The sequence below is a fragment of the Lycorma delicatula genome, chromosome 4, assembly GCF_047948215.1.
Source record: "Lycorma delicatula isolate Av1 chromosome 4, ASM4794821v1, whole genome shotgun sequence".
NCBI classification, from domain to species: Eukaryota; Metazoa; Arthropoda; class Insecta; order Hemiptera; family Fulgoridae; genus Lycorma; species Lycorma delicatula.
In genome coordinates this window covers 107,360,579-107,374,376 of record NC_134458.1, presented here as the reverse complement: position 1 = coordinate 107,374,376, position 13,798 = coordinate 107,360,579, and the positions used below count along the sequence as shown (strand labels likewise).

The following is a 13,798-nucleotide window of genomic DNA, read 5'->3' as shown; positions in this document are numbered from 1 at the left end:
CTTACATTTATTAATTATACGTAATTTAATTTTATTATAACACAAAATATATTTTATATATAAATAACACGTAAATTAACGCATTAACGCAAGGACCACTTTTTTTTCCTCGTTTTGTGATTTCTTCCATCATTCATATGTGTAACTGAATTTTAATTTAATATTTACAAATACTATCCATTGGATGACAAGAGTAATTTTGGTATTTAACAGCACAGAAGATCTACTCTCAGATGCAGATGCAGCGAGTCGCATTGGACTTAGCAACGGTGGCATGGCTGTTCAGTTGAGCCGCTGCGCAACACAACGTCGCACCTCTAAAAATTAGAAATTCAAATAAAACCCGAAAAAAGTTTTTAGAAATTTATCATTTGGCAAGCCGTAATTTTGCGAATATCTCGTTTAGTATAGTTGGAAATCGGAAAAATTTACAATCATTTTAAAAATTTCTATCCTTCTTCACCCTCTTTAAAACACCTACAGGATTCTCCCTCCGTAGAAGAAAAATGATTGGTTACTTAAAAAAAAATTGTGCCAGAAGTGGGATTGGAACCCACGCCCTTCGTAAGAGGACCAGAATACCCGGCTCAGACGATGTCTGATAAGGTTAAGAATCCTTGAGTCTGGCGCCTTTGACCACCCGGCCATTCTGACAACTGATGTAGTCGTGGTTAAATCATTCTACAAAATTTAATTTTACACAATTTTCTTACTTTTATTAATTATCCGTAATTTAATTTAATTTTAACACAAAATATATTTTATATATAAATTACACGTAAATTAACGCATTAACGCAAGGACCACTTTTTTGCCTCGTTTTGTCATTTCTTCCATCATTCATATGTGTAACTGAATTTTAATTTAATATTTACAAATACTATCCATTGGATGACAACAGTAAATTAAGTATTTAACAGCACAGTAGATCTACTCTCAGATGCAGATGCAGCGAGTCGCATTGCACTTAGTAACAGTGGCATGGCTGTTCAGTTGAACCGCTGCGCAACGCACCGTCGCACCTCTAAAAATTCAAAATTCAAATAAAACACGAAAAAAGTTTTTAGAAATTTATCATTTGGCAAGCCGTAATTTTGCGAATATCTCGTTTAGTATAGTGGGACATCGGAAAAATTTACAATCATTTTTAAAATTTCTATCCTTCTTCACCCACTTTCAAACACCTATAGGTTTCTCCCTACGTAGAAGAAAATGTTTAGTTAATTAAAAAAAAAAAAATTTGGCAGAAGCGGGAGTCGAACCCACGCACGCCCTCGTAAGGACCAAAAACCAGGCTCAATCAAGGAAATGAATCCTCGAGACTGACGCCTTTGACCACTCGGCCATTCTGCCATCTGATGTAGTCATCGTTTAATCTTTCTTCAAAATTTAATTTTACACAATTTTCTTACTTTTATTAATTTGTAATTTAATTTAATTTTAACACAAAATATATTTTAAATATAAATAACAAGTAAAATTATATTTTAATGCACATAAATTTCTCATCAAAACTATGTAAACAATTGTGTAATAATAACTAAAAGAGGATAGTGTGTACGTAGGATTATAAAGCAGGGTGAGAATTGGTGGTTGCCTCTTTCCATTCCAGCAAAAATTTTTTTCTAATGTAAAAAGTTAAAGAAATTTAATGGGTCTAGAATATGAGTAGAATAGATAAGAAAGAAAAAATATAACAAGTGAAAGAGAAAAATTCAAAAAAATTAACATAATGGTTTGCCGTAATTTAGTCTAGAACGTCTCTCAGATTAGTTAAAACATATTTCCTATGTAGAACTTTACTTTTTTAATAACCTTAACCTAAAAGGCAGTAAGATGTTCACACAATTTTCTTACTTTTATTAATTATCCGTAATTTAATTTAATTATAACACAAAATATATTTTATATATAAATAACACGTAAATTAACGCATTAACGCAAGGACCACTTTTTTTTCCTCGTTTTGTGATTTGTTCCATCATTCATATGTGTAACTGAATTTTAATTTAATATTTACAAATACTATCCAATGGATGACAAGAGTAATTTAGGTATTTAACAGCACAGAAGATCTACTCTCAGATGCAGATGCAGCGAGTCGCATTGCACTTAGTAACAGTGGCATGGCTGTTCAGTTGAACCGCTGCGCAACACACCGTCGCACCTCTAAAAATTAGAAATTCAAATAAAACCCGAAAAAAGTTTTTAGAAATTTATCATTTGGCAAGCCGTAATTTTGCGAATATCTCGTTTAGTATAGTTGGAAATCGGAAAAATTTACAATCATTTTAAAAATTTCTATCCTTCTTCACCCTCTTTAAAACACCTACAGGATTCTCCCTCCGTAGAAGAAAAATGATTGGTTACTTAAAAAAAAAATTGTGCCAGAAGTGGGATTGGAACCCACGCCCTCGTAAGAGGACCAGAATACCCGGCTCAGACGATGTCTGATAAGGTTAAGAATCCTTGAGTCTGGCGCCTTTGACCACTCGGCCATTCTGACAACTGATGTAGTCGTGGTTAAATCATTCTACAAAATTTAATTTTACACAATTTTCTTACTTTTATTAATTATCCGTAATTTAATTTAATTATAACACAAAATATATTTTATATATAAATAACACGTAAATTAACGCATTAACGCAAGGACCACTTTTTTGCCTCGTTTTGTCATTTCTTCCATCATTCATATGTGTAACTGAATTTTAATTTAATATTTACAAATACTATCCATTGGATGACAACAGTAAATTAAGTATTTAACAGCACAGTAGATCTACTCTCAGATGCAGATGCAGCGAGTCGCATTGCACTTAGTAACAGTGGCATAGCTGTTCAGTTGAACCGCTGCGCAACGCACCGTCGCACCTCTAAAAATTCGAAATTCAAATAAAACACGAAAAAAGTTTTTAGAAATTTATCATTTGGCAAGCCGTAATTTTGCGAATATCTCGTTAAGTATAGTGGGAAATCGGAAAAAATTACAATCATTTTTAAAATTTCTACCCATCTTCACCCCCTTTCAAACCTCTATAGGTTTCTCCCTACGTAGAAGAAAATGTTTAGTTAATTAAAAAAAAAAAAATTTGGCAGAAGCGGGAGTCGAACCCACGCACGCCCTCGTAAGGACCAAAAACCAGGCTCAATCAAGGAAATGAATCCTCGAGACTGACGCCTTTGACCACTCGGCCATTCTGCCATCTGATGTAGTCATCGTTTAATCTTTCTACAAAATTTAATTTTACACAATTTTCTTACTTTTATTAATTTGTAATTTAATTTAATTTTAACACAAAATATATTTTAAATATAAATAACAAGTAAAATTATATTTTAATGCACATAAATTTATCATCAAAACTATGTAAACAATTGTGTAATAATAACTAAAAGAGGATAGTGTGTACGTAGGATTATAAAGCAGGGTGGGAATTGGTGGTTTCCTCTTTCCATTCCAGCAAAAATTTTTTTCTAATGTAAAAAGTTAAAGAAATTTAATGGGTCTAGAATATGAGTAGAATAGATTAGAAAGAAAAATATAACAAGTAAAATCGAAAAATTCAATAAATTAACATAATGGGTTGCCGTAATTTAGTCTAAAACGGCTCTCAGATTAGTTAAAATATATTTCCGATGTAGAACTTTAATTTTTTAATAATCTTAACCTAAAAGGCAGTAAGATGTTCACACAATTTTCTTACTTTTATTAATTATCCGTAATTTAATTTTATTATAACACAAAATATATTTTATATATAAATAACACGTAAATTAACGCATTAACGCAAGGACCACTTTTTTTTCCTCGTTTTGTGATTTCTTCCATCATTCATATGTGTAACTGAATTTTAATTTAATATTTACAAATACTATCCATTGGATGACAAGAGTAATTTAGGTATTTAACAGCACGGAAGATCTACTCTCAGATGCAGATGCAGCGAGTCGCATTGCACTTAGTAACAGTGGCATGGCTGTTCAGTTGAACCGCTGCGCAACACACCGTCGCACCTCTAAAAATTCGAAATTCAAATAAAACACGAAAAAAGTTTTTAGAAATTTATCATTTGGCAAGCCGTAATTTTGCGAATATCTCGTTTAGTATAGTGGGAAATCGGAAAAATTTACAATCATTTTTAAAATTTCTATCCTTCTTCACCCCCTTTCAAACACCTATAGGTTTCTCCCTACGTAGAAGAAAATGTTTAGTTAATTAAAAAAAAAAAATTTGGCAGAAGCGGGAGTCGAACCCACGCACGCCCTCGTAAGGACCAAAAACCCGGCTCAATCAAGGAAATGAATCCTCGAGACTGACGCCTTTGACCACTCGGCCATTCTGCCACCTAATGTAGTCATCGTTTAATCTTTCTTCAAAATTTAATTTTACACAATTTTCTTACTTTTATTAATTTGTAATTTAATTTAATTTTAACACAAAATATATTTTAAATATAAATAACAAGTAAAATTATATTTTAATGCACATAAATCTATCATCAAAACTATGTAAAACAATTGTGTAATAATAACTAAAAGAGGATAGTGTGCACGTAGGATTATAAAGCAGGGTGAGAATTGGTGGTTGCCTCTTTCCATTCCAGCAAAAATTTTTTTCTAATGTAAAAAGTTAAAGAAATTTAATGGGTCTAGAATATGAGTAGAATAGATAAGAAAGAAAAAATATAACAAGTGAAAGAGAAAAATTCAAAAAAATTAACATAATGGTTTGCCGTAATTTAGTCTAGAACGTCTCTCAGATTAGTTAAAACATATTTCCTATGTAGAACTTTACTTTTTTAATAACCTTAACCTAAAAGGCAGTAAGATGTTCACACAATTTTCTTACTTTTATTAATTATCCGTAATTTAATTTAATTATAACACAAAATATATTTTATATATAAATAACACGTAAATTAACGCATTAACGCAAGGACCACTTTTTTTTCCTCGTTTTGTGATTTGTTCCATCATTCATATGTGTAACTGAATTTTAATTTAATATTTACAAATACTATCCAATGGATGACAAGAGTAATTTAGGTATTTAACAGCACAGAAGATCTACTCTCAGATGCAGATGCAGCGAGTCGCATTGCACTTAGTAACAGTGGCATGGCTGTTCAGTTGCACCGCTGCGCAACACACCGTCGCACCTCTAAAAATTAGAAATTCAAATAAAACCCGAAAAAAGTTTTTAGAAATTTATCATTTGGCAAGCCGTAATTTTGCGAATTTCTCGTTTAGTATAGTTGGAAATCGGAAAAATTTACAATCATTTTAAAAATTTCTATCCTTCTTCACCCTCTTTAAAACACCTACAGGATTCTCCCTCCGTAGAAGAAAAATGATTGGTTACTTAAAAAAAAATTGTGCCAGAAGTGGGATTGGAACCCACGCCCTCGTAAGAGGACCAGAATACCCGGCTCAGACGATGTCTGATAAGGTTAAGAATCCTTGAGTCTGGCGCCTTTGACCACTCGGCCATTCTGACAACTGATGTAGTCGTGGTTAAATCATTCTACAAAATTTAATTTTACACAATTTTCTTACTTTTATTAATTATCCGTAATTTAATTTAATTATAACACAAAATATATTTTATATATAAATAACACGTAAATTAACGCATTAACGCAAGGACCACTTTTTTTTCCTCGTTTTGTGATTTCTTCCATCATTCATATGTGTAACTGAATTTTAATTTAATATTTACAAATACTATCCATTGGATGACAAGAGTAATTTAGGTATTTAACAGCACGGAAGATCTACTCTCAGATGCAGATGCAGCGAGTCGCATTGCACTTAGTAACAGTGGCATGGCTGTTCAGTTGAACCGCTGCGCAACACACCGTCGCACCTCTAAAAATTCGAAATTCAAATAAAACACGAAAAAAGTTTTTAGAAATTTATCATTTGGCAAGCCGTAATTTTGCGAATATCTCGTTTAGTATAGTGGGAAATCGGAAAAATTTACAATCATTTTTAAAATTTCTATCCTTCTTCACCCCCTTTCAAACACCTATAGGTTTCTCCCTACGTAGAAGAAAATGTTTAGTTAATTAAAAAAAAAAAATTTGGCAGAAGCGGGAGTCGAACCCACGCACGCCCTCGTAAGGACCAAAAACCCGGCTCAATCAAGGAAATGAATCCTCGAGACTGACGCCTTTGACCACTCGGCCATTCTGCCACCTAATGTAGTCATCGTTTAATCTTTCTTCAAAATTTAATTTTACACAATTTTCTTACTTTTATTAATTTGTAATTTAATTTAATTTTAACACAAAATATATTTTAAATATAAATAACAAGTAAAATTATATTTTAATGCACATAAATCTATCATCAAAACTATGTAAAACAATTGTGTAATAATAACTAAAAGAGGATAGTGTGCACGTAGGATTATAAAGCAGGGTGAGAATTGGTGGTTGCCTCTTTCCATTCCAGCAAAAATTTTTTTCTAATGTAAAAAGTTAAAGAAATTTAATGGGTCTAGAATATGAGTAGAATAGATAAGAAAGAAAAAATATAACAAGTGAAAGAGAAAAATTCAAAAAAATTAACATAATGGTTTGCCGTAATTTAGTCTAGAACGTCTCTCAGATTAGTTAAAACATATTTCCTATGTAGAACTTTACTTTTTTAATAACCTTAACCTAAAAGGCAGTAAGATGTTCACACAATTTTCTTACTTTTATTAATTATCCGTAATTTAATTTAATTATAACACAAAATATATTTTATATATAAATAACACGTAAATTAACGCATTAACGCAAGGACCACTTTTTTTTCCTCGTTTTGTGATTTGTTCCATCATTCATATGTGTAACTGAATTTTAATTTAATATTTACAAATACTATCCAATGGATGACAAGAGTAATTTAGGTATTTAACAGCACAGAAGATCTACTCTCAGATGCAGATGCAGCGAGTCGCATTGCACTTAGTAACAGTGGCATGGCTGTTCAGTTGCACCGCTGCGCAACACACCGTCGCACCTCTAAAAATTAGAAATTCAAATAAAACCCGAAAAAAGTTTTTAGAAATTTATCATTTGGCAAGCCGTAATTTTGCGAATATCTCGTTTAGTATAGTTGGAAATCGGAAAAATTTACAATCATTTTAAAAATTTCTATCCTTCTTCACCCTCTTTAAAACACCTACAGGATTCTCCCTCCGTAGAAGAAAAATGATTGGTTACTTAAAAAAAAATTGTGCCAGAAGTGGGATTGGAACCCACGCCCTCGTAAGAGGACCAGAATACCCGGCTCAGACGATGTCTGATAAGGTTAAGAATCCTTGAGTCTGGCGCCTTTGACCACTCGGCCATTCTGACAACTGATGTAGTCGTGGTTAAATCATTCTACAAAATTTAATTTTACACAATTTTCTTACTTTTATTAATTATCCGTAATTTAATTTAATTATAACACAAAATATATTTTATATATAAATAACACGTAAATTAACGCATTAACGCAAGGACCACTTTTTTGCCTCGTTTTGTCATTTCTTCCATCATTCATATGTGTAACTGAATTTTAATTTAATATTTACAAATACTATCCATTGGATGACAACAGTAAATTAAGTATTTAACAGCACAGTAGATCTACTCTCAGATGCAGATGCAGCGAGTCGCATTGCACTTAGTAACAGTGGCATGGCTGTTCAGTTGAACCGCTGCGCAACGCACCGTCGCACCTCTAAAAATTCAAAATTCAAATAAAACACGAAAAAAGTTTTTAGAAATTTATCATTTGGCAAGCCGTAATTTTGCGAATATCTCGTTTAGTATAGTGGGACATCGGAAAAATTTACAATCATTTTTAAAATTTCTATCCTTCTTCACCCACTTTCAAACACCTATAGGTTTCTCCCTACGTAGAAGAAAATGTTTAGTTAATTAAAAAAAAAAAAATTTGGCAGAAGCGGGAGTCGAACCCACGCACGCCCTCGTAAGGACCAAAAACCAGGCTCAATCAAGGAAATGAATCCTCGAGACTGACGCCTTTGACCACTCGGCCATTCTGCCATCTGATGTAGTCATCGTTTAATCTTTCTTCAAAATTTAATTTTACACAATTTTCTTACTTTTATTAATTTGTAATTTAATTTAATTTTAACACAAAATATATTTTAAATATAAATAACAAGTAAAATTATATTTTAATGCACATAAATTTCTCATCAAAACTATGTAAACAATTGTGTAATAATAACTAAAAGAGGATAGTGTGTACGTAGGATTATAAAGCAGGGTGAGAATTGGTGGTTGCCTCTTTCCATTCCAGCAAAAATTTTTTTCTAATGTAAAAAGTTAAAGAAATTTAATGGGTCTAGAATATGAGTAGAATAGATAAGAAAGAAAAAATATAACAAGTGAAAGAGAAAAATTCAAAAAAATTAACATAATGGTTTGCCGTAATTTAGTCTAGAACGTCTCTCAGATTAGTTAAAACATATTTCCTATGTAGAACTTTACTTTTTTAATAACCTTAACCTAAAAGGCAGTAAGATGTTCACACAATTTTCTTACTTTTATTAATTATCCGTAATTTAATTTAATTATAACACAAAATATATTTTATATATAAATAACACGTAAATTAACGCATTAACGCAAGGACCACTTTTTTTTCCTCGTTTTGTGATTTGTTCCATCATTCATATGTGTAACTGAATTTTAATTTAATATTTACAAATACTATCCAATGGATGACAAGAGTAATTTAGGTATTTAACAGCACAGAAGATCTACTCTCAGATGCAGATGCAGCGAGTCGCATTGCACTTAGTAACAGTGGCATGGCTGTTCAGTTGAACCGCTGCGCAACACACCGTCGCACCTCTAAAAATTAGAAATTCAAATAAAACCCGAAAAAAGTTTTTAGAAATTTATCATTTGGCAAGCCGTAATTTTGCGAATATCTCGTTTAGTATAGTTGGAAATCGGAAAAATTTACAATCATTTTAAAAATTTCTATCCTTCTTCACCCTCTTTAAAACACCTACAGGATTCTCCCTCCGTAGAAGAAAAATGATTGGTTACTTAAAAAAAAAATTGTGCCAGAAGTGGGATTGGAACCCACGCCCTCGTAAGAGGACCAGAATACCCGGCTCAGACGATGTCTGATAAGGTTAAGAATCCTTGAGTCTGGCGCCTTTGACCACTCGGCCATTCTGACAACTGATGTAGTCGTGGTTAAATCATTCTACAAAATTTAATTTTACACAATTTTCTTACTTTTATTAATTATCCGTAATTTAATTTAATTATAACACAAAATATATTTTATATATAAATAACACGTAAATTAACGCATTAACGCAAGGACCACTTTTTTGCCTCGTTTTGTCATTTCTTCCATCATTCATATGTGTAACTGAATTTTAATTTAATATTTACAAATACTATCCATTGGATGACAACAGTAAATTAAGTATTTAACAGCACAGTAGATCTACTCTCAGATGCAGATGCAGCGAGTCGCATTGCACTTAGTAACAGTGGCATAGCTGTTCAGTTGAACCGCTGCGCAACGCACCGTCGCACCTCTAAAAATTCGAAATTCAAATAAAACACGAAAAAAGTTTTTACAAATTTATCATTTGGCAAGCCGTAATTTTGCGAATATCTCGTTAAGTATAGTGGGAAATCGGAAAAAATTACAATCATTTTTAAAATTTCTACCCATCTTCACCCCCTTTCAAACCTCTATAGGTTTCTCCCTACGTAGAAGAAAATGTTTAGTTAATTAAAAAAAAAAAAATTTGGCAGAAGCGGGAGTCGAACCCACGCACGCCCTCGTAAGGACCAAAAACCAGGCTCAATCAAGGAAATGAATCCTCGAGACTGACGCCTTTGACCACTCGGCCATTCTGCCATCTGATGTAGTCATCGTTTAATCTTTCTACAAAATTTAATTTTACACAATTTTCTTACTTTTATTAATTTGTAATTTAATTTAATTTTAACACAAAATATATTTTAAATATAAATAACAAGTAAAATTATATTTTAATGCACATAAATTTATCATCAAAACTATGTAAACAATTGTGTAATAATAACTAAAAGAGGATAGTGTGTACGTAGGATTATAAAGCAGGGTGGGAATTGGTGGTTTCCTCTTTCCATTCCAGCAAAAATTTTTTTCTAATGTAAAAAGTTAAAGAAATTTAATGGGTCTAGAATATGAGTAGAATAGATTAGAAAGAAAAATATAACAAGTAAAATCGAAAAATTCAATAAATTAACATAATGGGTTGCCGTAATTTAGTCTAAAACGGCTCTCAGATTAGTTAAAATATATTTCCGATGTAGAACTTTAATTTTTTAATAATCTTAACCTAAAAGGCAGTAAGATGTTCACACAATTTTCTTACTTTTATTAATTATCCGTAATTTAATTTTATTATAACACAAAATATATTTTATATATAAATAACACGTAAATTAACGCATTAACGCAAGGACCACTTTTTTTTCCTCGTTTTGTGATTTCTTCCATCATTCATATGTGTAACTGAATTTTAATTTAATATTTACAAATACTATCCATTGGATGACAAGAGTAATTTAGGTATTTAACAGCACGGAAGATCTACTCTCAGATGCAGATGCAGCGAGTCGCATTGCACTTAGTAACAGTGGCATGGCTGTTCAGTTGAACCGCTGCGCAACACACCGTCGCACCTCTAAAAATTCGAAATTCAAATAAAACACGAAAAAAGTTTTTAGAAATTTATCATTTGGCAAGCCGTAATTTTGCGAATATCTCGTTTAGTATAGTGGGAAATCGGAAAAATTTACAATCATTTTTAAAATTTCTATCCTTCTTCACCCCCTTTCAAACACCTATAGGTTTCTCCCTACGTAGAAGAAAATGTTTAGTTAATTAAAAAAAAAAAATTTGGCAGAAGCGGGAGTCGAACCCACGCACGCCCTCGTAAGGACCAAAAACCCGGCTCAATCAAGGAAATGAATCCTCGAGACTGACGCCTTTGACCACTCGGCCATTCTGCCACCTAATGTAGTCATCGTTTAATCTTTCTTCAAAATTTAATTTTACACAATTTTCTTACTTTTATTAATTTGTAATTTAATTTAATTTTAACACAAAATATATTTTAAATATAAATAACAAGTAAAATTATATTTTAATGCACATAAATCTATCATCAAAACTATGTAAAACAATTGTGTAATAATAACTAAAAGAGGATAGTGTGCACGTAGGATTATAAAGCAGGGTGAGAATTGGTGGTTGCCTCTTTCCATTCCAGCAAAAATTTTTTTCTAATGTAAAAAGTTAAAGAAATTTAATGGGTCTAGAATATGAGTAGAATAGATAAGAAAGAAAAAATATAACAAGTGAAAGAGAAAAATTCAAAAAAATTAACATAATGGTTTGCCGTAATTTAGTCTAGAACGTCTCTCAGATTAGTTAAAACATATTTCCTATGTAGAACTTTACTTTTTTAATAACCTTAACCTAAAAGGCAGTAAGATGTTCACACAATTTTCTTACTTTTATTAATTATCCGTAATTTAATTTAATTATAACACAAAATATATTTTATATATAAATAACACGTAAATTAACGCATTAACGCAAGGACCACTTTTTTTTCCTCGTTTTGTGATTTGTTCCATCATTCATATGTGTAACTGAATTTTAATTTAATATTTACAAATACTATCCAATGGATGACAAGAGTAATTTAGGTATTTAACAGCACAGAAGATCTACTCTCAGATGCAGATGCAGCGAGTCGCATTGCACTTAGTAACAGTGGCATGGCTGTTCAGTTGCACCGCTGCGCAACACACCGTCGCACCTCTAAAAATTAGAAATTCAAATAAAACCCGAAAAAAGTTTTTAGAAATTTATCATTTGGCAAGCCGTAATTTTGCGAATTTCTCGTTTAGTATAGTTGGAAATCGGAAAAATTTACAATCATTTTAAAAATTTCTATCCTTCTTCACCCTCTTTAAAACACCTACAGGATTCTCCCTCCGTAGAAGAAAAATGATTGGTTACTTAAAAAAAAATTGTGCCAGAAGTGGGATTGGAACCCACGCCCTCGTAAGAGGACCAGAATACCCGGCTCAGACGATGTCTGATAAGGTTAAGAATCCTTGAGTCTGGCGCCTTTGACCACTCGGCCATTCTGACAACTGATGTAGTCGTGGTTAAATCATTCTACAAAATTTAATTTTACACAATTTTCTTACTTTTATTAATTATCCGTAATTTAATTTAATTATAACACAAAATATATTTTATATATAAATAACACGTAAATTAACGCATTAACGCAAGGACCACTTTTTTTTCCTCGTTTTGTGATTTCTTCCATCATTCATATGTGTAACTGAATTTTAATTTAATATTTACAAATACTATCCATTGGATGACAAGAGTAATTTAGGTATTTAACAGCACGGAAGATCTACTCTCAGATGCAGATGCAGCGAGTCGCATTGCACTTAGTAACAGTGGCATGGCTGTTCAGTTGAACCGCTGCGCAACACACCGTCGCACCTCTAAAAATTCGAAATTCAAATAAAACACGAAAAAAGTTTTTAGAAATTTATCATTTGGCAAGCCGTAATTTTGCGAATATCTCGTTTAGTATAGTGGGAAATCGGAAAAATTTACAATCATTTTTAAAATTTCTATCCTTCTTCACCCCCTTTCAAACACCTATAGGTTTCTCCCTACGTAGAAGAAAATGTTTAGTTAATTAAAAAAAAAAAATTTGGCAGAAGCGGGAGTCGAACCCACGCACGCCCTCGTAAGGACCAAAAACCCGGCTCAATCAAGGAAATGAATCCTCGAGACTGACGCCTTTGACCACTCGGCCATTCTGCCACCTAATGTAGTCATCGTTTAATCTTTCTTCAAAATTTAATTTTACACAATTTTCTTACTTTTATTAATTTGTAATTTAATTTAATTTTAACACAAAATATATTTTAAATATAAATAACAAGTAAAATTATATTTTAATGCACATAAATCTATCATCAAAACTATGTAAAACAATTGTGTAATAATAACTAAAAGAGGATAGTGTGCACGTAGGATTATAAAGCAGGGTGAGAATTGGTGGTTGCCTCTTTCCATTCCAGCAAAAATTTTTTTCTAATGTAAAAAGTTAAAGAAATTTAATGGGTCTAGAATATGAGTAGAATAGATAAGAAAGAAAAAATATAACAAGTGAAAGAGAAAAATTCAAAAAAATTAACATAATGGTTTGCCGTAATTTAGTCTAGAACGTCTCTCAGATTAGTTAAAACATATTTCCTATGTAGAACTTTACTTTTTTAATAACCTTAACCTAAAAGGCAGTAAGATGTTCACACAATTTTCTTACTTTTATTAATTATCCGTAATTTAATTTAATTATAACACAAAATATATTTTATATATAAATAACACGTAAATTAACGCATTAACGCAAGGACCACTTTTTTTTCCTCGTTTTGTGATTTGTTCCATCATTCATATGTGTAACTGAATTTTAATTTAATATTTACAAATACTATCCAATGGATGACAAGAGTAATTTAGGTATTTAACAGCACAGAAGATCTACTCTCAGATGCAGATGCAGCGAGTCGCATTGCACTTAGTAACAGTGGCATGGCTGTTCAGTTGCACCGCTGCGCAACACACCGTCGCACCTCTAAAAATTAGAAATTCAAATAAAACCCGAAAAAAGTTTTTAGAAATTTATCATTTGGCAAGCCGTAATTTTGCGAATATCTCG

General features: G+C 31.8%; 1 protein-coding gene and 5 non-coding genes across 6 annotated transcripts in view; all 6 read right to left on the bottom strand.

Moving 5' to 3' along the window:
- The window catches only part of LOC142322689 (guanylate cyclase 32E), an 857,649-nt gene that overhangs the window by 344,317 nt on the left and 499,534 nt on the right, over positions 1–13,798 (bottom strand). The window lies entirely within an intron of this gene.
- On the bottom strand, positions 2,386–2,506 carry TRNAL-CAA (transfer RNA leucine (anticodon CAA)). Its single transcript has 2 exons — positions 2,469–2,506; positions 2,386–2,431 (listed from the first exon to the last, which is right to left on the bottom strand). It is a non-coding gene; the product is annotated as a tRNA-Leu (tRNA).
- TRNAL-CAA (transfer RNA leucine (anticodon CAA)) lies at positions 5,380–5,500 on the bottom strand. Its single transcript has 2 exons — positions 5,463–5,500; positions 5,380–5,425 (listed from the first exon to the last, which is right to left on the bottom strand). It is a non-coding gene; the product is annotated as a tRNA-Leu (tRNA).
- Positions 7,232–7,352, bottom strand: TRNAL-CAA (transfer RNA leucine (anticodon CAA)). Its single transcript has 2 exons — positions 7,315–7,352; positions 7,232–7,277 (listed from the first exon to the last, which is right to left on the bottom strand). It is a non-coding gene; the product is annotated as a tRNA-Leu (tRNA).
- TRNAL-CAA (transfer RNA leucine (anticodon CAA)) lies at positions 9,084–9,204 on the bottom strand. Its single transcript has 2 exons — positions 9,167–9,204; positions 9,084–9,129 (listed from the first exon to the last, which is right to left on the bottom strand). It is a non-coding gene; the product is annotated as a tRNA-Leu (tRNA).
- Positions 12,078–12,198, bottom strand: TRNAL-CAA (transfer RNA leucine (anticodon CAA)). The gene is made up of 2 exons: positions 12,161–12,198; positions 12,078–12,123 (listed from the first exon to the last, which is right to left on the bottom strand). It is a non-coding gene; the product is annotated as a tRNA-Leu (tRNA).